The sequence below is a fragment of the Budorcas taxicolor genome, chromosome 10 (genome assembly GCF_023091745.1).
Source record: "Budorcas taxicolor isolate Tak-1 chromosome 10, Takin1.1, whole genome shotgun sequence".
NCBI lineage: Eukaryota > Metazoa > Chordata > Mammalia > Artiodactyla > Bovidae > Budorcas > Budorcas taxicolor.
In genome coordinates this window covers 46,015,212-46,035,990 of record NC_068919.1, presented here as the reverse complement: position 1 = coordinate 46,035,990, position 20,779 = coordinate 46,015,212, and the positions used below count along the sequence as shown (strand labels likewise).

The following is a 20,779-nucleotide window of genomic DNA, read 5'->3' as shown; positions in this document are numbered from 1 at the left end:
TTCTCTTCTGGTTGGCTTCTACTTTTCCCGTGAATCCAGGTATGTGTCCCAGCTTGGGATCTGGAGAATCACTGGCTTTGAGTGCAGTGAAGACAAAAGGATTCCTAAGCAGCGTGACTGGACAAGTGGTTTGCTCTTTTGCCTTTGTTGAGAGAAAGAGAGCAATGTGGACTTATGGAGGCAGTTTAACATGTTGATTTTCTCCCCCTAGTCAGACAGGTTATATTTGTTTTCCTAAAAATGAGAATTCTACTTGTAAAACAATTTCTGGGTTCTGTGGTCTTAGATACCATTGGATTGTGTATGGAGGGGCTCAGCCTCTTAGCTAAGCTGGTCTCATGGAAGTGGTGTCTACAGCTGGAGCCAGTAGAGAAGGTCTTGAGAATGGGAAGATGGTCTCAGGTTGACTCTGTCCACAAAACTGTGACTTCATCCTGAGTCCGCTCCTTAAGTTGGGTTGGTAGGCTGATTGATGGCTGCCAAATATTATGAAAATGCAAAAAAACCTTTTACATCATTGAATACCATGGTAGCCACGCTGTTTTCTTTTAATTTTATTATAACACTTTTTTCTTTTTTTTTCGCTTAGGCATTTTTTCAAAGCAGAATATAGAATGTAAAATGAAGCTCACATGTCTGTCCTTGGTTTGTTGACTGCATAGAATGGTTTAAGAGTTGGAAGACGGTTGTATCCAGGAACTCTCTGCTTTTATTTCTGTGAACTGAGAGATCACTGAGGATGTGTGTCGTGCTTGGTGATACTAAGAAACAGGTCGCTTTCAGCACTGCTCCTCCTTCCAAGGGAAATGTGATGGACCTGAGAGAGGACTGGTGGGAAATGCCCCTGGTGAAGGGTGTTAGGGTGAGAAACAGTAGCCACAAAGGCTTGGAGAGCTGCCATGCTGGAAGGCTTGCAGATGTAATGTTTGAATTCAGTGCTGAGGTTGCAAAATCTCTGACACAGGCTGACCTCTTTGAGTGGCAGTGAACCAGAGACCCAGAAATTCAAGTGCTTCGCCCAGACCAAGAGCCCACTGGGGAAGAAGCAGGACTCGTGACTTCACCCTAGTATTCTTCCTGTGTTTTAGGTACATGTACTAAGCCTCAGTGCCACTCACATTTGGGGCTGGACGGTTCTTTTTGTGGGGGATGTCCTGTGCATGATAGGGTGTTTAGCCCCAACCCTGGCCTCTACCCACTAAAGAAGTAGTGTCTCCCTCTCCCACTTAAACTGTGACAGACAAAAATGTCTCCAGATATCCCCAGCTGTCCCTTGAGGGGTTAAAATTGCTCCCTATGGAGAACCACTGCTTTAGATGTATATGATGCCCCTTGAAATTGACAGATACAACTTTTATATTGGCATGGCCCCTTTCCCCTTTTGCTTTTAAATGTGAAGTGAAAGTGTTTGTCCCTCGGTCATGTCTGATTCTGTGACCCCATAAACTGTGACCTACCAGGCTTCTCTGTCTGTGGAATTCTCCAGGCAGGTGTACTGGAGTGGGTAGCCATTCCTTTCTCCGGGGGATCTTCCTGACCCAGAGATCGAACCTGGGTCTCCCTCATTGCAGGCAGATTCTTTACCATCTGAACCGTCTCTAACAGTAGATAACACTGGCTCCAAGGCCATTTAAAGGAGAGCGGTCAGCATGGTTCTGAACTGAATTGCATTGTGTTTGGGATGACACTTTTCCCTTGTAGATTTGATTTGGTTTTCTTTTTAGATTTTGAATGCTGACTTGTCCTTCACGAAGCGGCTTGTACTGTTAATTTTGGGCACTGTGTGTCAATGGGGACACCGTGCACTGTGAGTGGGCGAGAAGTCAAAATATTTCCAAAGGCCAAGGGGATTTTAGCAATCTGAAACCCATGAAAATTCAAGTTCCTATTTTGTGAACCTTGAGGTAAGCTCAAAAGAAAACACTGATTAAGTCAAACCTGCCTGAATATAGAGCAGAGGTAGGGACAGATTTTAAAGTGGACCGGGACCTCATGCGTTAAGGATGGACTCTGGGTGGCTATGAAGTGTCGGATGCAAATGGGTGAAAAGCCCCTGACTCAGAGGCCGGAGACCTGGGTTCTGTGCTTAGGGCTGCCTCCAGCTCTCTTCATAAAGTCGCCACACATCGAGGTTCCTCGTCTGCAGGAAGAACGGAGCCAGGGTTCCTGCTTCCTGGACCACGACGAAGTGCAGGGTGGTGAACCGAGCCTGGGTGTATGAAACCACAGAATACTCCTAGGGTTACTACTGGAGCCTTAATTTCACCCAGGGAATTTGGAAGATGAGGTACTTTAGCATGTACATAAATATGCATATTTTTAAACAAGTTTGTTAAGGAAGGGACACAAAGAACATCTCAAGGGAGAGGTGGAACAAGCCATGAGAGGCACTGGCCACATGTACATATTGAGTAAGTGGAAAATCTGCCTGATAAGAATTGAAGCTAGGATATAGAACTTGAATGAAATGAACAACATCTCATGCTTGCTGTGAATGGCTTCCCGATCCTGGTGGCCCACCCTCTTCTGTCTAGTGAAATTCTGGCAGGAGAATTTGATAAGCCACGGGCCCAGGAATTTCCAAGTTTCCTACTGCATCTAAAATTTTTGGTTGGAATGCAAAAGGTAGACCTTGAGTATAGGATCTTATGTAAGTTCTTACCAATCACCATCCAGGACCTTGGGAAGACTAGACACTGATAATAAAGGTTGTCTCAGTTCAGTTCAGTTCAGTCGCTCAGCCGTATCCGACTCTCTGCAACCCCATGAATTGCAGCACGCCAGGCCTCCCTGTCCATCACCAACTAGTCTTTAGAATTCAGGCGCTTCATGTTTTCTTTCCTTGCTTTTTGGTTTAAATGGGAGAGCTTTGGCGTCCATTCTGGAGTGTGAGCCTGTAGGACCCTCAGAGTTTAACACTTAGGAGTTTACTTAATTGAGGACTGTACCAGAGGAGATAGCTTGGTGATTTCAATTTCTTTGAAATGCTTGTACCTGAATGCTGACAGGGGGTTGGCCTGTGGGCTCTGTTGTGCTCTCTCAGTGGTGTTCGACTCTTTGCAACCCCATAGACTGTAGCCCACTAGGCTCCTCTGTCCGTGGACCTCTCCAGGCAAGAATACACAGCAGGTTGCCATTTCCTCGTCCAGGGGATCTTTCCAGCGCAGGGATTGAGCCTGCATCACCCATGTCTCCTGCATTAGCCGGTGCATTCTTTACCACTGTGCCACCTGGGAAACCCAACCTGTGGGCTCTAGGTGGAAGTTAAAACTACTGACCTCCCAGCTGTAAGCTGGGATCGACTTAGCTGAGGAAAGATACTGTTAAGACACTCTATTCATTCAAGTTTTGTTGCTGAAATAAACATTATTTAATGTTACACAGAAGTTGTTTTATTCTGTTGATGTTCATGACAGTCCTTTAGAAACAAACATCAAAGGCATCAGCATGTCCTCGGGCTGTTTTCTGGAGAGGAAAGGCCCGCTGCCTGGCAGACAAGCAGGGGGACACCTATGAACCAGGCAGGAAAACGGCTGCTGCAACCATTTGTCAGTGTTGCCTTATGTGAGGCCACCTTACTATATGACGTAATAAAGATAATTTATAATGTTTTCATGAAAGCAGGAGTGGGTGGTAGTGGGTTTTTCTTTGTCTTTTCTTGGCATGTAATTGAAATGGAGCTTGGACCAAATGAGAAACATTGGTGTTGAGGGGAAAATAGATCACAGAGGCTTCTTGACTGGGGTTAGATATTGCCTCCTCACTTTATTTGGAGCATGTAAGCCGCCTTCTTATTGGAGACCAGCATAACGACGTTGCCATTTGGAGCATGTAAGCCGGCTTCTCATTGGAGACCAGCATAACGACGTTGCCATGTCTGTCTCTTCACAAGCAAATGGATTTTCTGACTTAGGGAAGTGTCGATTCTAGACCCGCATAACACATTCAATGAATCAGAAGAAAAAGTGTGTGGGTTGATCTGTCTCAAAAAGAAATCTGTGCCATGAGAGTGAGTTTATAAATTCAGCTTCTTTAATAATGTTGCTTATCGAGATGCTGTGTCTTTTCTAAAGAGGGGTGTGCCTCTGCATTTTGAAGTTGCAGCATTTTTTGGTCCCGAAGGAACACTGAAGAAGTCTGTTTCCTGGGAAGATAGAACCTGAACTTATGGACTAATGTGCTTGAGTTACTAGACTGTACCCAAACAAACAAACAAAAACCCCAAACCCATAAACCCTTGTTTAGGCTACTTGTGTGCTTGATTTGATTCTAGAATTGTCTCCCTGAAACCCATAAGGATCTTTAACACCAAGGCATAGGCATTTCATAGGTATCCGAGTCTGGACTGTTTTGTCAAGAGGCTTCACTATTTGAGCCACCTTTATCTTTGTTCCCTACATAGCATTCTTGCCCTCCAGGAACTCAGTCTAGGGAGGAGTGTGAAAGGGCACACAGAAACTAACCCTCTGGACATTGGATGTCTCACAGGGGGACAAAAGCCTCTGGCATGGCATATATGGAGAAGGAGAGACTAATTTTGATTGGGAGGCTCAGAGGGGTCATTTTGGAGGCTTGAGGGCATTTGATCTGGGTTTTGAGGGGAGGTAGCTTGATATCAGATGAGGGTATTGGGCTTTCCTGGAAGGAATGGCTTGGGGACACACCTCAAAGGGGGCGAGGAGAAGGCGGGATGTGGTGGGGTGGGGAGAATCCCAGACACCAGACACACTCCTAGCGCTAGGTTGTGGCTGTGGGGGTGGGAGGGGAGGGGCATCTCTGGGCAGTGGCTGAGCCAGGGGAGCTCAATACGGGGTCAGGGTATGCAGGGCCTTTTCCCCGGGTAAGAGATTTGAACTGCCCCTGGAATCAGTGAATGTCAGGTGCAGGAGAGAAGGGAGAAAGGAGGTGGAAAATGCAGCTCTGAAGGCAGGAGGCAGAGGACACCCAGCGCCTTCCAGCCTACTTCTGTCTCTGCTGCTGTCAGGCTGATGGATGGGGAAGCTGGCTGCTCAGTGTGGGCTGGGCCTCTGGGAAGACTGTTTCCTTGTATCTTTATTACAGTCCTGGGTTTTCAAGCTTGATTGAGCATTGGCTGAGCTATGCTGGTCTGGGGGCAGGGAAAGGTACACTTATACCCATTCTCCTCCCCAAATTTTATTATCGTTCATCTTAGTTACCTGCAGCGGCCTCTGTAAGATATCACCTCTCTCCCTCTTCCCACCTGTTCCTTACTGTTGATCTCCTGGGTGCCCTGTGCAGGGTACTAAGGGTGCCCTCAGGGATCTCCAGGTGAGAAAGACCAGAGAAGAGATTATTTGGAGCCCTATCAAAGGGAATTGCAGAGAGCTGTGCATGGGACGGTGGCTGGGGGTTGTGCGCTGGGAAAGACCACCCAGCTGCGGGAGGCAATGCAGGTTTGGCTGATTTCAAAAATAATTCATACCTTCACACGTGACTTATTTAGAGTTTCTTCCAAACAGAATAGCCTCTAAGTATGGCCAATGTTTTGGGGTGTTTTGGGGGTTATTTTTTACTCCCCCAATCCCTACCCCAGCACCACTTTGAGGTGGAACACAGGCTATTTTATTGGGTTGTAGAAGTCATTCAAGGGATCCTTAATCCATATGCGTTAAGTATTTGCTTACAGAATAAATTAATAATGCCTTAGAATTATTTTTTGCTGCTTTAAAAATGCATGTAGGGGCTTTTGGGATGAATTAAAAATTGATTTAAGAGCATTTACGTCTTGATGGTTCCTTTCTCCAAGGGAACCAGAAATACAACTATTCTGGTGTGTTTGTGGAGTGGAGGGGCGGGGGTGGGGTCTGCACCGTGTAGGAAATCTGGAGCATGCTCGCTGCTTTTACCTGTCCCTTTAGTCTGCATGCCACTCTATGATAATGGGGGGAAGGCACCAGGGGCCCTGTAAGTATGGTCTTTTCCTGTCTGTGTTCGCTGAGATGTAAGAGAATCTAGAGGATTGAAAGAGTAAGCACAGGGACTTTCCTGGTGGTCCAGTGGTTAGTAATCTGCCTGCCAGTTCGGAGGACGTGGGTTCGATCCCTGGTCCTGGAAGATCCCACATGCCTCGCGGTGGCTAAGCCTATGTGCTGCAACTACTGAAGCCCGTGTGCCTAGACCGCATGCTCTGACACTAGAGAAGCCGTCTCAGTGAGAAGTCTGAGCACCACAGCTAGAGAGTAGCCCATGTGCAGCCACAAGACCCACTGCAGCCAAAAATAAAAAAGGAAGGAAGGAAGTTTAAGCACGTTCTAGGGCCTCAGAGATTCAGGCCCGTTATTGGAGGGTCCACCTTCATTCCTGGGTCAGGCCCTTGATGTAAAGGAACTGTCTATTGGACATGGTGACTAATGCCCTGAGGATGAGGTCTCCTGCCTCACTGAGCGTTCCAGCCCCTCCTTGGCTGAGGAGCCCCCGTCTGAGGGTTTTCTGGGTTAAACATCAAAAAGCTACCTCTGGAATCTGCTTCCTGGCTTGGCCGTCCTCCCCATGGGTTTCCCTAGGGTGGAAACAGTGACTGCCTCTGAGTGAGCACTGCAAGTTTGAGAAGGATCCCACTTAGGCGCAGGCGCAGTGGGAAAGGGGCATGAGATCATTTTGTTCTCGTGTTAGTTGCTAAAACCCTTTGTTTTTCTGGAATTGGCTGGCCTTTACTTTTCCTGAGCTCTGAGCGAGAGTTTCCCTGTAAGCTATTGTTTTGAGTCCATCAAGAATGTTGGGCTTGCATGCATGTGTGTCGTCGAGTGCTTACACATACACACAGACACACACACACACAGGCGCACAGCAAGCTATGCCAGTCTTGAACTCAGGAGAAAGGGCAGAATCCAGAGGGATGTTCTACTTTTGAAGGTGACATATTAGAGTGGGTTTTGTATTTTGGCTATTGCATTGCTTATTTATTTATCTTTAAAATTTTTTCATTTTTTAAAGAACATTTTTTTGGCTGCACAGATTTGTAAAAGTCTTAGCTGTGGCATGTGGGATCTAGTTCCCTGACCAGGGATCAAACCTGGGCTCCCTGCACTGAGTCTTTGCCACTGAACCATCAGGGAAGTCCCTTGCTTTGCTTTTTGAACTGCAGACTTGAGCTAGGAGAAGAGTAGAAGAGCCACAGTGAGAGAAGAAGAAGCGCACTATTTCCTTCATGGAGCACGGTCTACTGTGCGTCTGTCTTCCACAGGGGATGTTCTTGTTTAGCCACTAAGTCGTGTCCGACTCTTTGCAACCCCATGGACTGCAGCATGCCAGGGTTCTCTGCTCTTCGCTGTCTCCTGGAGTTTACTGAAGCTTACGTTCACTGAGTTGGTGATGCCATCCATCTATCTCATCCTCTGTCATCCTCTTCTCCTTCTGTCCTCAATCTTTCCCAGCATCAGGGTCTTTTCCAGTGAGTCAGCTCTTCACATCAGGTGGCCAAAATATTGGAGCTTCAGCTTCAATCCTTCCAATGAATATTCAGGGTTGATTTCCTTTAGGATGGACTGGTTTGACCTCTTGGCTGTCCAAGGGACTCTCAAGAGTCTTCTCCAACACCACAGTTTGAAAGCATCAATTCTTCAGGACTTAGTTTTCTTTATGGTCCAACTTTTACATCTGTACATGACTACTGGAAAAACCATAGCTTTTGACTATATGGACCTTTGTGAACAAAGTAATGTCTCTGCTTTTTAATACTACACTGTCTAGGTTTGTCATAGCTTTTCTTCTAAGGAGCAGGCATCTTTTAATTTCATGGCTGCATTTACCATTTCAGCATTCTTGCCTTGAGAACCCCATGAACAGTATGAAAAAGCCACGGGGTATGGGTGTAGGTTATTCCAAACCGGGTTAAAATGTTATGTGATGTCATGGTGTCAATATTTGGCTGTTGTAACTAAAAAATCAGAGCTTTGTCTGCTAGTACGTGTGTGCATGCTAAGTTGCTTCAGTTGTGTCTGACTCTTTGCTGCTGCTGCTGCTAAGTCGCTTTAGTCATGTCTGACTCTGTGCGATCCCGTAGATGACAGCCCACCAGGCTCCGCCATTCCTGGGATTCTCCAAGCAAGAACACTGGAGTGGGTTGCCATTTCCTTCTCCAGTGCATGAAAGTGGAAAGGGAAAGTGAAGTCGCTCAGTTGTGTCAGACTCTTAGCGACCCCATGGTCTCTACCAGGCTCCTCCGCCCATGGGATTTTCCAGGCAAGAGTACTGGAGTGGGTTGCCATGCCCTTCTCCAGGGGATCTTCCTGGTCAGGGATTGAACCGCGTCTTTTATGTCTCCTGCATTAGTGCGTGGGTTCTTGACCACTAGTGCCCCTCATCTGCTAGTAAGATTACCCTAAGAAGGGTCTTTTTGGAATGGCATGCTCTTGCTCAAATTATTAGGCAAGGAGCATACTTTCCTTATTTGATCAAGATAGTATTGGTAAGTGTGCAAAAGGGATAAGTAAGTGTAAGTGTTAGTTGCTGTCGTGTCTGACTCTGCGATTCCCGTGGACTGTAGTCTGCCAGGCTCCTCTGTCCAGGAAATTTCTCCAGCTAAGAATATTGGGGTGGGTTGCCATTTCCTTCTCCGACAAAAGGGATAGGAATCTAAACATATTGGTCACGACTCCTTACGCTGTCTACCTCTTTTTCTGGCCAGTAGATGTCTTGACCGCTCACTGAATGAGCAGAATTCTTACCAGGAGGGTGGAGTAATGAGGCAGCTGAAGGAGAACATATAAGGCCCCTCCTGCCTGTGTATCCAGCTGAGGAAGGAGATGGCTGAACAGTCCTGCAAGCTCCACACATGAGTCTGGGCTTTGTTCCTTTCTCAGAGGCTCAGGAAGACTTGCTGAGATTGTTCACAGTAACAGAATGTGCCCCAGGTTATAGGCCTGCCAAGCATGGAAGAGGAAGACCAGTGAGTTCACAGAAACTCAACACCAGCATTTCCCAGAGTGATGGGCAGCATCGGAGGTCAGCGTGGCCTCAGCCCAGAACACCAGACTGTCCCAGGGCGTGGACTTGTTTGAAAAAAAAAAAAAAAAAGACTTATTTATAGATGGTGTCCCAGGGGCCAGAGCTGGTCACTGTTCCCTGGTGGGCCCCACCCTCAGACCATTGCTGGGCTCAGCGCAATTTTACTGCTGTGTCTTGAGCTGGGGCTGAGATGACAAGTCCTGGAGAGCCTTGTCCCTGGCCTGAATCTCTCTGTAAGGAAGATTGCTTTACTCTGTGACATACATGGAGAATAATATATGCAACACAGAGGAATAATCTGAACATCTGGGAAGCCAACAGCCAACATTACGAATATCTCAAAAAGAGTCGCCCCCTATCACCTCAGAGTTATGATAAGCATCTTGGTTTTTCATTTTAACTGATCCTTGGTACCTTTGTATGCATTCCTAAGTAATGCAGATGTTTGTTTATTTTTTGTTGTTGTTGTTGCCACCGTTTTATTTATTTTTAGTTGAAAGATAATTGCTTTACAATATTGTGTTGGTTTCTGCCATACATCGAAATGAATCAGCCATCGATATGCATATGTCCCCTCCCTCTTGAACCTGCCTCCCACCTCCTACCCCCTCCCACCCTTCTAGATTGTCACAGAGCCCCGGTTTGACTTCTCTGAGCCATACAGCAAATTCCACTGGCTATTGTACATATGGTATTACATATGTTTCCGTGTTACTCTTTGTTGTTGTTTTGAAGAACTGAGTACCAAGTGCAAACCCAGATTTGGGAAGGTCCCTGTTGAAACTGTTTGGCAAAGGCTCCCAGGCACAGCCAGGGCCTCAAGAACAGTTGTTAGCATTGCTGGCTGCAGAGTCATACTCTCCATTCTAAGAGCTGCACGAAGCTGGTTTTCTCACTGGTCCCTACCCTTGTGTATCACTTTGTAAATGGGATTGTCACTCATGACCCTCTTTACCAAGGGCTTGTACAAATTTCAGAGAGAAAGATGAAAAGGGATTCCTTGTGTTAATTAAGCCAGGGTCCTTAACCAGAGGTACAGAGAAATTTCTGGGGAAATTTGAAACTGAATCTCTCATGTCCTTCTTCTGGGGGAGAGGGTTCATCATATTTCCAGCGGAGTTTATGGACCCTCCTGCCCTGTAAGGATCAGAAACCATGTGGTCAGTATGGTAGGTTCTGTTTTTTTATTTTTTTAAAATGAATCCTGGGACTGTTGAACATTCTTTGAAATATGTATGAGTCTGCTTGTGTGCAAGTCTGCACTGACTTTTTACCAGTGAACTTGCCTAACTTGGGATAGGGAACCCCCTTAGTTGTGCCCTGGACTGTCCAGGGCAGAATCTTTGACCATTCTGTGGGTGGCCTACTAGGCTTTGCATTTTCTGTGAAATCTTCATCTTTTACTCTTGACCCAGAGTAATTGAAATGCTAAAATGGGGGAAAAAAACTGGAATGTTTGCTGTAGTTTCAAAACAAATGACCTCACTGCCTAAATTCCACTTCATGCAAAAGAAACCCTAACTTTCATCCTTATAAATAATAATGGACCTTTGGGGAAATAGACCCCAATACCCCATTTAGTGCAGGTGGGGGCATATTTGTCACTGTCGAAGTAAACTCCCTGGAAACAGAACATGACTGTTACACCAACTTTGTAGTTATTTCCTAAGAGATGGCAATTTAAATTTATAATGACTGACATTCATTTTTTCAAAGTAGGCGAGTAACTATGCTTTGTATAACTGACTTAATGGGAGGTACTTTCAGCTTGTTTCAGCAATGCAGGGGATTTTCAGAATTCTCCAGCTGAAGAGCTAAGTCTTATCCCATCACTGCTTTTTCATGGATGAGTTGATGGAAGACGTGCATGGTTAGGTGTGATATGCCCAAGGTTACATTGATTTGTCAAGGTCAGTTGGAACTAGAACCCCAGGAGAAGAGGTAACTGTTTACATAATTATGTCTTAAATATATAATTAGATGACAATTCATTTAAAAAAAAAAACATAATCAGAAGCGTCATTTTTTAAAGACTTGGCATTTTGATCATCCATTTTATTTTAACAAGACAGCCCCCTCGTCCTTGAAGTGTACCACTTCTTATGGTCTCCAGGCATGTCCCTGGAATGTTCTAGTCTCTTGGGTCTATAAACTTGATGTATGGAAGAGAAGCTTTTGTTTTTGTTCTGTGCAGTTTATATCTCATAAATTCGGAATTTTTAGGTCTTCAAGTTTTTCTCCAAAGTTTTAGGTTTTTCATCTTGTACTCAAATATGAACAGTCCCAGGGTTTTTCTTTTTCTCCCTTGTTTTCTTTTGTTTTGGGAGAAAACCAGGAGTTTTACTTTGGCTCTTCAAAGTCTTTGGGGATAAAAGAGAGAACTCGGGAAACCATTAAGATCTGGAATTGCAGGCTGCTTTGTCTGTCTGTTAAGAGCCAGAACAGATAAGAATAACATTTATTTAGAATCCAGGTTTCTTGAAGGAAGGTAATTTACAGGTAAACTTAAGCTTTTTTATAGACTTGCTTCCTTGATTCCCTTCCTGGCTTAGCCTTTATACTCTGCTGATTTTAGACAAGGCCTGTTGTCTTTTCTAAGTCTTGGCTTTTCTTGTCTGTAAAGAGACGGGTTGGGCCTGATTCTCTCCAAGGGCCCTTTGCAGCCCTATGTCTAGACTCCATATCAGGGGATTTGCAGAGAGACTGCTCTGGAGCTGCTGCTGCTGCTGGGCCGGTGTTTCTCCCAACGCTGAGGGCAGAGGAGTTTGCCATTTGTATCACTGCACAGCGCTCTGAGACCACTGGCTCCAGTGGGGTGCTTTCCTTTTCTGCTCTTTATCATCTGAACCCCGTCAGTGTCATTCCATGCTGAGACAGTGTTGCTTACTCACTAACGTGGCCGCCTGCACTGACTCGTGTCGTTTGTCTCTTTTTGGCCAGCGTGCTGTTGCAGGGTAACATCTGGACTGGGCTCCTGGACCCTTGGATGCTCGGCTGCAAGTTCCTGGATCAACTTGGAGAAAACAGTGAGTAATCTCCATGTCTCTGCTTGGGAATCTGAGGGCTGGAGGGGTTGTGGGCAGGAAACAGAGTCTAGCTGATAGACTGCTTCCCTCTTCAGCCCTCCTGTGGCACAGCCACCTCCAGGAGCCATGGAGATGGCAACTGTGACTCCAGACACGGCCTTCCTGACCCCAGCTGTCTTACAGTCAGGGACCTGCTGAATGTGCCTCCTGAGAGCTGCTCTTTTCTACCATCAGAGCCCAACTTATGGGTCTTCTTAAAATAATTTTTTTCTTTTCCCTTTAGTTTCTTAGTTCCAGGGTTCTTTTAAAAATTAAGAAAAACATTATTTATCTATGTCGGATCTTAGTTGTGGCACACAGGATCTTCATCGAGTCATACGGGATCTTTCACTGCCTCACGGACTTTCTAGCTGTGGCTCAAGGACTCTGGAGCACATGGATTTAGGTGCAGTGTGCAGGCTTAGTTGTTCCACGGCATGTGGGATCTAGGTTCCCCAACCAGGGATCGAATGCATGTCCCCTGCATTGCAAGGTGGGTTCTTAACCATTGGACCAAGAAACTTATGAGTCTTATCTATCCTTACTGGCCTACAGCCGGAGACCCTTTATGGTGGCAAGTGTAGGTGCGGGTAGGGCTGACATCCTCTTCCCAGCGTGCGCCTGCTCATCCATCACACCGTAGCTTCATGCCACTCCTGATGTGAACTCCTGTTAGAGAGGCCTCCACTGACAACCTCATTTAAAGACCCCTTCTCCCTGCCGCCAAGTGTTCTCTCTCTCTCTCAGGCCCATGCTTGCATCTTTCTTTGCACTTAATACAGGGTAAGTTTCTTGAGTCACTTGGTAGACTACCCATTCATCTGTTCATCCATTCAACGAATATTGATTATCTACTGTGCGCTAGTGGCTGATATTGCCTTTCTTCCACAAAGAAAGGAAAAGACTGAGTGAAAACCTCAGTCAATAATCACAGTCCATTCTGGCTATACTTTGTTCTAAATACTCTCAAGCACTGTCACCCGGGCATCTAGTTAAAAGGGGGACCCCGATAAGCTAGGTCTGGGTGGGGCTTGTGAGCCTGTGTTTCTCATAAGATCCAGGTGATGCTGAAGCTGCTGAGTTGTATGTCACACTTGGAGAAGAAAGGTCTAAGGGGATCCTGATGCCCACGAGACTTGTCCTTGAGTGTGACTCTTGGTGAGCTGCCTAGGGTGTGTGCCTGCAAAACCCCCAGAGACCTGGTGGGAGTTTTTCTGGCGGGTTCATCTCTTGAACGGTGTGAGGCTGAGTGGTTTGAGATATGAGCCCGACCAGGGAGTATGGGAGCCCTGTTAAGCTACCCTCACCAGTGTCTGAGCTCATACTCGTTATACTGTGCTATGGGTTGTCAGGGAAATCCTCCCTTTAAGTTCTGTGCTTTTGAGATTCTTGAGGTGGAATCCTATGAGGTCTCTGCCTCATAGGATGAGTGTGCCTGTTTTGAAGTCAGCATTTCTGAAAACACTGAGGCTGTTTCTTGTTTTTAAGAGCAGGCTGCCTTAGCTAGGCTAACGCACTGAAGTGGGTTGTTGAGAAGAGAGACTATATTGGAAGCAGAGAACTGACCACAGAAAAAGTAGGCAGAGAGAGGGTTCAAGGGGCTATTGGGGAGGCTCAGGATGCTGCTGCCAAAGAGGGCATCTTGAATCCAGCTGGTGAACTGGCCCTGGGGCTGTTCTCCCGAGATGCGGGTGTACTATTGCAGGCTCAGCACTGCTGGACAGCTGCAGTCAGCCCTCTCAGAAGTCGTGTCGTTTTTACAAGGAGCCAGACTGATTTGCCTCTTGGGTAGTTAATAGTTCCAGTGGCCGTTTATGGAATACTTACAACATACGAGGTTTAAGGCAAAGCACTTGGCACATGACCTTGTGCCTTAGCCCTCCTGACGACTCACGAGGCAGGTAGTGACTATTTCATAGAGGACAAGATTGAGGTCGGGGGTGAAGGCACTGCCTGGGATCATGTAGGAAGTAAGATGAGGGTCCGGCCTGGTCTGCTGGACCTTGGGCAGGGTTTTATCTCCTCTTTCTTTCATCACCTGCATCACAACTAGAAAGAGAAGTTTACTACTGGTGGCAAGACTGAAATGCTGATTATTTGTGCTATTTTCCTTCCAGCTCACCCTCATTTTACCCTTAGAGGGTATGACCCTTCCCTGTGTGTCAGCTTTAAAATATTGCTTCTGTAGCACTTTGGCCTCTTGAGTTATAGAAGGAACTTGGTCATTCATTGCTTCACAGAAATGAACTGAGAAGAGAAAAGTGCACTTGGGAGGCTGACTTTTCACCCCACCCCTGCTAGCTCCTGCCAGCCCCGCCAGTGGCAGGTCTCTAGGGGGCTTGCGTGACTGCCTTTGGCCCTAAGATTCAGGGCTACAGCTTAATCCTTGATGGCTCCTGCTGGAGGCAGAAGGTGAGAAGTCAGGTTGAAGGCATTTTTTAAAACATTTTAATTAATTTATTTTTGGCTGGGTGGACTCTTAGTTCCTCTGAGGCCTGTGGGATCTTAGTTCCCTGACCAGTGCTTGAACCTGCATCCACTTCATTGCAAGGCCAATTGTTAACCACTAGAGCCCCAGGGAAGTCCTGATTGCATTGTTTCTGAAGACCATTTTCTGATCACTGTGTGGGATTCCTGTATCTGACCATTTCCAAATAACCTCCTTCTGCTCAGGGTTATTTTGTTTGTTCTGTATCAGGTACACAATTCTAGAGTTTATGGGTTTTAAGTTTTGAATGAGTTTCCTTGATTTTGGCTTCATATATATGCTGAGTTTGTGTATAAACTGAAAAGTGAAACTGAAGGTGAAGTCACTCAGTCGTGTTCAACTCTTTGCAACCCCGTGGACTGTAGCCTACCACGCTCCTCCATCCATGGGATTTTCCAGGCAAGAGTACTGGAGTGGGTTGCCATTTCCTTCTCCAGAGGATCTTCCCGACCCAGGGATCAAACCCAGGTCTCCTGCATTATAGGCAGATGCTTTACGGTCTGAGCCACTGAACCACTCACCAAATGCAGAATTAAGTTGAATCCCTATAACTAGGTTTTCGAGGCAAGGTGTGCACTCCTGCTCTCCTGTTTTAGGCAATGGAGGAACTGTACTATTAGGCTTGGGTTGCAAATTCTGTGTTACCAAGTCCATGCCTGTACCTCCCCACTGGAGGGGCAAGGTGGGCCCGCCCACCCATGAAGACAGAAAAATGGATCTTGAAAGCAGCTCCTTCTCACTTCTTTAGGCTTTTGCATCCAGAGTTAAGGATTCGGAGCTGGTGGGAGCTGGATTTACCTCCTTGCTCTGTAGTGGGTAACCTTGGGCCCGAGAATGTTTACCTGCACTGTACTTTCTCATATTGGCACCAATGTCTAGTGGCTTCTGTTTTCTGGACTTGTTTCCTCAACAGTGAAAGGAAGGAGGTGAGACGAGAGAATGGTTTTAGCTATGATGCTCTTGGAGCACTGTGTATTCATCCTGGCCATTCGCTCTTCGGAGACTAGCTGAAGTGCCCCTTTCCCCTGCTGTCTGGCTGTATTCCCTCTGGTCGAGCTCTTTGCTCATGTCTGAAGCCAATTTCTTGGTCTGTAGAAACGAGCCCCTGAGGACAGGGGGATTATGCTTTATCTATCCTGTATCCCAGGGCCCAGCACTCAGCCTTAGGCTCAATAAACATCTGTTAAATGAACCCAACAATGTATTTTCTCTCTTATTGGCTTGTCTAAAGCCAGTGTATCAGAAGAGCAGTGGCTTAATAAGCACTGCTGATGAACCCCTGAGCAAACAGGCTGCTGGTAACAGTAGTCAGAGGAATCTCTGGAAATTGCAAGCCTTAACAGGTAAACACAACAGTAAGTGTTTCCTTGCCTTTTGTGGACTTAAGTCCTCCTCTCTGGGTTCTTCAATTATTTTCAGTAATAGGGGAGAGGCTGGATGAGGGTCTTGGGAAAAAAAAAGGGAGAGTAAGTATACTCTTTTCTGTAACAGGTTTTGCTTATATTTCTTTAAAATGTAATTTTACTTTACAAAGTTACAAAGGTAATTTACAACATGTAATTAAAGAAGAGGAGTAAAAACTTTGTAGGAAAAAAGAGAATGGCTCCCCCTCTAATGACATTCTTCCCATCCGGTAATCCCAGTCAAGCTGTCCAGCCTCTTGGACCTCTGTTTCATGCTATCAGTTCAGTTCAGTTCAGTCGCTCAGTCGTGCCTGACTCTTTGCGAGCCCATGAATCTCAGCACGCCAGGCCTCCCTGTCCATCACCAACTCCCGGAGTTCACTCAGACTCACGTCCATCGAGTCGGTGATGCCATCCTGCCATCTCATCCTCTGTCGTCCCCTTCTCCTCCTTCCCCCAATCCCTCCCAGCATCAGAGTCCTTTCCAATGAGTCAACTCTTCGCACGAGGTGGCCAAAGTACTGGAGCTTCAGCTTTAGCATCATTCCTTCCAAAGAAATCCCAGGGCTGATCTCCTTCAGAACGGACTGGTTGGATCTCCTTGCAGTCCAAGGGACTCTCAAGAGTCTTCTCCAACACCACAGTTCATGCTATAGGGTTGCCAAATTTGGAAATATCTCCCCTTTTTGTACCAGACAAACTTAAAAGAATCACAATGTAATAAATTTTAGGATGCCGGAGGATAGACACAGACCTTCAAATGAAGCAACAAACAACATTCAGATACTTTGTGATTTGCAGTTCTTCCTGCCTCTGCCTCAATGCAGGATTCTCTCAATCTCCCTCATTTCAAAACATGCCAACCCTAGAGCCAGCATTACTCACAGGGCACGTGGGGTTTGGGGCACGGAAGGATTTCGCCCACAGCCTGTTGCTGACTACCCAGAGGCACCCCTGTCCAGCAAACTGGGACGTTCTGATCTGTTGTATGACGTTGTCTGCAGTTGTGGGTCTATGGTGACTTCTAATCCCAATGCTTTCTCCCTTTGGGGACCCTTAGGGGCATGTTTCTCTTTATTAAAAAAAGAAAAGCCTGAAAAAGCAATATGTCTAATTAAAGGAATGACTGACTGGGGATTTGGCAGTTTTTTTTTGTTTTTTTTACAACTGTTCCCTCCTTGCAGACAGAGCCTTTACCTGCTTTAAGAACAATAAAGGATACTGTTGACACCCTTCGCTTTTTGTGAGAAGGGAAGGTATTTTCAAAGTAGTAGTAGGACTCTCTATACTCCTGACATTATTTAAAAAACATGTGAAAACATGTTTTTTCCTTTTAAATTAATATGGTATAATAATGTGTGTAATGTATTTTAAAAAACTATTACGGACACACTTTCCATGCTAAAAAAAATCAACCCTATATTGAAAGACCACATATTATTATTATTTTGTTGTTGTTAATTGTTGTGTCTTATTTTTTACATGAAAATGTAAGTTGTATGATCTTTCATTCTCTCATTGCTGGCTGGGCTTCCTACCCTCCCTCTCCCTACATTTTGGTAATACTGCAGTGAGCATTTTTAAAATATTTATTTGTAGACCATGTGGCATTTCTGTAGACTCTTGAGGTCAGAAGTTATGCACCTTTAAAAATTCACCTCTAAAAAGATGAGATACTCTTAGGTGCCCAGTGACCTAAGAGCTGTCACTAGCACAGAATGTTGTTAGTCCTGAAAATTTGTCATTTTGAAAGCTTAATATATAGAGGACCTGAAAAAAAAATCACTGCCATGCCAGGTCTAGGAGTTTCTAGGGCTTCAAACAAAGTCACTGAGGAGCAAGGGCTGCCAGGAGGTCTTTTCTGGTTCTATGTTTCAGCCTTTGAGGCCTCATCTCTGGACTTGACCGTTCCTCTCCGCAGGCTCCTTTTCTCTGCATCCTTCTCGTTCTTTTTATACGCAGTGGTGCTATTGATGGATGCTCCGGAGCGTGTGTTGTAGCACGTGGGAGAGGGAAGATGTGGGTCAGGTTGGAGGCGGCTCCCTTCTGCCCAGGCATTTGTGGGCTCACCTCCTTCTCCAGTTCCCCACCTCTGCTCCTGCTCAGAGGGAGGCTCTTGGGCAGATTATTGTGGCCGTGCTGGGCTGTCTGTGGCTGGGGTCTCCTGGGCACCCAGAATGACTATGTGACGTTTCAGGAGCACTTTCCTCCAAGGCAGAGCCATGGTCCTGCATTGTCATTTGGCAGGCATCTGTGGCAGATCTTGGTTTAACTGGAGTGGGTGATGACAGGATGATAAAAAAGGTGATCGAATTCCCCGTGGCTGAGCTTTGTTGGCCTGCCCACCCTAAAACAGGCTTCTTCCTTTTGTAAAGCAGCCGGCACCCTGTGTGGCCAATTCCTGCACCACGGTGCTTAGAACAGATTCCCTTTTGGGCCAGAGCCATTTCCAGTACTAGTCCCTGGTATCGAGGTGCTCTCTGCTTTAGAGGTGATGCTCTTTGTACTTGAAGAGATCCCCTGGGAAACCCACCTGGTGGGCCCCAGTTTTGAGTAGATGCAGCAAAGATTGTCAAAAGGAATGACAGCTCCTTTTTCCTGGGTCTGTTTTGATGGACTTTGACCTCTTGTCCTTAGAACTGCGCTTGTAGGGGACACACACACTCTCCAGCTCTTGGGAGAATAAAGAAGTGGAAGCTACAAATAGGCTCTGCTCAAAAAAACTACAAGCCACAAGGCTTGTCACAGGCCTTTCTAGTGAGACTGCATCAGAGTTAGGACAGTAGCTGTCTTCCCCAGATGTTTCATTCATTGGAAATATTTCTGTGATAAGAAATACCCTCAAACACCCTCCTGAGAACAGAGGCCATCAGTTTAAGTAGCTCCCGTGATGTAGCTGGAGCGCATCACTACACCCGTGGATTACACTTGGCAGCGTGTCCCTCGGCCGGCTCCATGCTCCCAGGAGACTGCAGGGCAGTTGCACGGGGAAGATGTTAGAGAAGGGCGGTGGGGGTTGGGGGGCCTTGTGCAGCAGCTGAATTTCCAGGGCTGGGTTTGGGCTTTGGTGCCTTGAGGTCAAAATCCAGCTGCTGCTGCTTGGACCTGCAGTGGTGAAGATGACTCAGAAATCTGGAAGGCGGCCATGGTGATTTCACTACTGGATCTGAGGCAGTGCTAAAGCCCTCTGGGGTGGGCGTGGTTGTTGGGGAATGTTGACTGATCAAGCGGATACAATGCGGATGCTGGTGTTCTGGGCCCCTGGGGTTTGCCAATTACTTAGTAACTTGGGAGACATTTTATTTTTATTACTAAAAAAAGAATGAGTTCTAGTGGCAAAATACAAAACAAGGGCATGCATGCTCATTCTCACTTGTGTCTGTCTCTTTGCCACCCTATGGACTATATATAGCCTGCCAGGGGCTCCTCTGTTCATGGGATTTCCCAGGTGAGAATACTGGAGTGGGCTGCCATTTCCTCCTCCAGGGAATCTTCCAGACCCAGGGATCAAAGTCATGCCTTCTGAGTCTCCTGCGTTGCCAGGCAGATTCTTTACCACTGAGCCACTTGGGAAACACACAAAACAAGGGTGGATGATACTAAATAAATTCCATCTGACATGGAGGGTGGTTTTGTGAATTACTTACCTTCAGAGAACTTATGGTCAAGGGCCAAGGTTTCTCCAGGGGTGCCCCAGGAGTTCTCCTGACCCCACTTCTCAGAAAGGATGAAAACCCTCTCATTTCCAGAGGAGGGAATAAAGTCCGTATTAGTTTTCTGGTGCTGCTCTCACAAATGGCCACAAACTTAGTGACTTAAAACACCATAAATCTATTTGATCCTACAATTTTGCAGCTGAGAAGGCTGATACGAGTCTCAGGAGGCTAGAACCAAGTGCTCTGTTCCTCCGGGGGCTCTAGATCAGCCGTCCCCAGCCTTTTTGACCCCAGGGACTGGTTTTGTGAGTGAGTTTTTCCACGGACCAGGCAGGGGGTGGGGATAGTTTGGGGATGATTCAAGCACATTACATTTGTTGTGTACTTTATTCCTATTTTATTACCACATCAGCTCCACCTCAGATCATCAGGCATTAGGTCCTGGAGTCTGGGGACCCCTGCTCTAGATGAGAATTCCATCTCATTGCCTTTTTTCAGGTTCTAGAGGCCACCTGTTTTCCTTGGCTTATTTCCTTCCATCTTCAAATCCTGCTACGTTTTGATCTTCTGCTGACCGTAACTGAGAAAGGTTCTCTGCTTTTATGGATCTTTTTGACTCCATTGGACCCACTTGGATAATCCAGGAAAATCTCCCTACTTCAAGATCCTTAAATTAATCCCATCAGCAAAGTCCATTTTGCCATGTAATGTAGCATGTACACTGGTTATAGAGATGAGGACATAGACAACTTTGGGTACCATTATTCTGTCTACCTGCAGGTCAGATGAGAGTGGTAATTTACCAGGTTTTCATTGAGGTTAGTAGTACAAGGATCCAGGTTTTCTGCGTGGTCGAGGCCCAAGTCTTTTCCTTCTGGCTGTTTGCCACAGTGTGTCGTGCCTGGTAGAGGTTGAGTGGTCTCCGTTATAGGCTGCACCCTTTGCTGTGGCCACTTTGTCCCTGGATAAGAGGCTGTGGGTATGAGAAGAGAAGGAGCCATCCCTTCTTGGGTGGAAACAGGGCAGCAGCGTGGGAGCAGGGGAGGGGTGGGTGGCTGCACTCCCCAGTCTGCGTTTGTGGGCAGGAGTTCATGGGGATCTTCATCTTGTTGTATTGATAGTCTGTTGCCAAGGAACAGACACAGTTGAGGTGGCTAAAATGAAGTGGGGGTGGGGTGGAGTTGTGGAGTTGTTCAGTGC

The 20,779-nt window shown here is 46.4% G+C and overlaps 1 protein-coding gene across 2 annotated transcripts in view; it reads left to right on the top strand.

Moving 5' to 3' along the window:
* TLN2 (talin 2) overlaps positions 1–20,779 on the top strand; it is a 499,959-nt gene that overhangs the window by 81,326 nt on the left and 397,854 nt on the right. For both annotated transcript variants that reach the window (XM_052646966.1, XM_052646965.1), the window contains exon 2: positions 11,908–11,993. The gene's annotated coding sequence lies outside the window, so the exon portion shown is untranslated. The remainder of the gene's footprint in view (positions 1–11,907; positions 11,994–20,779) is intronic.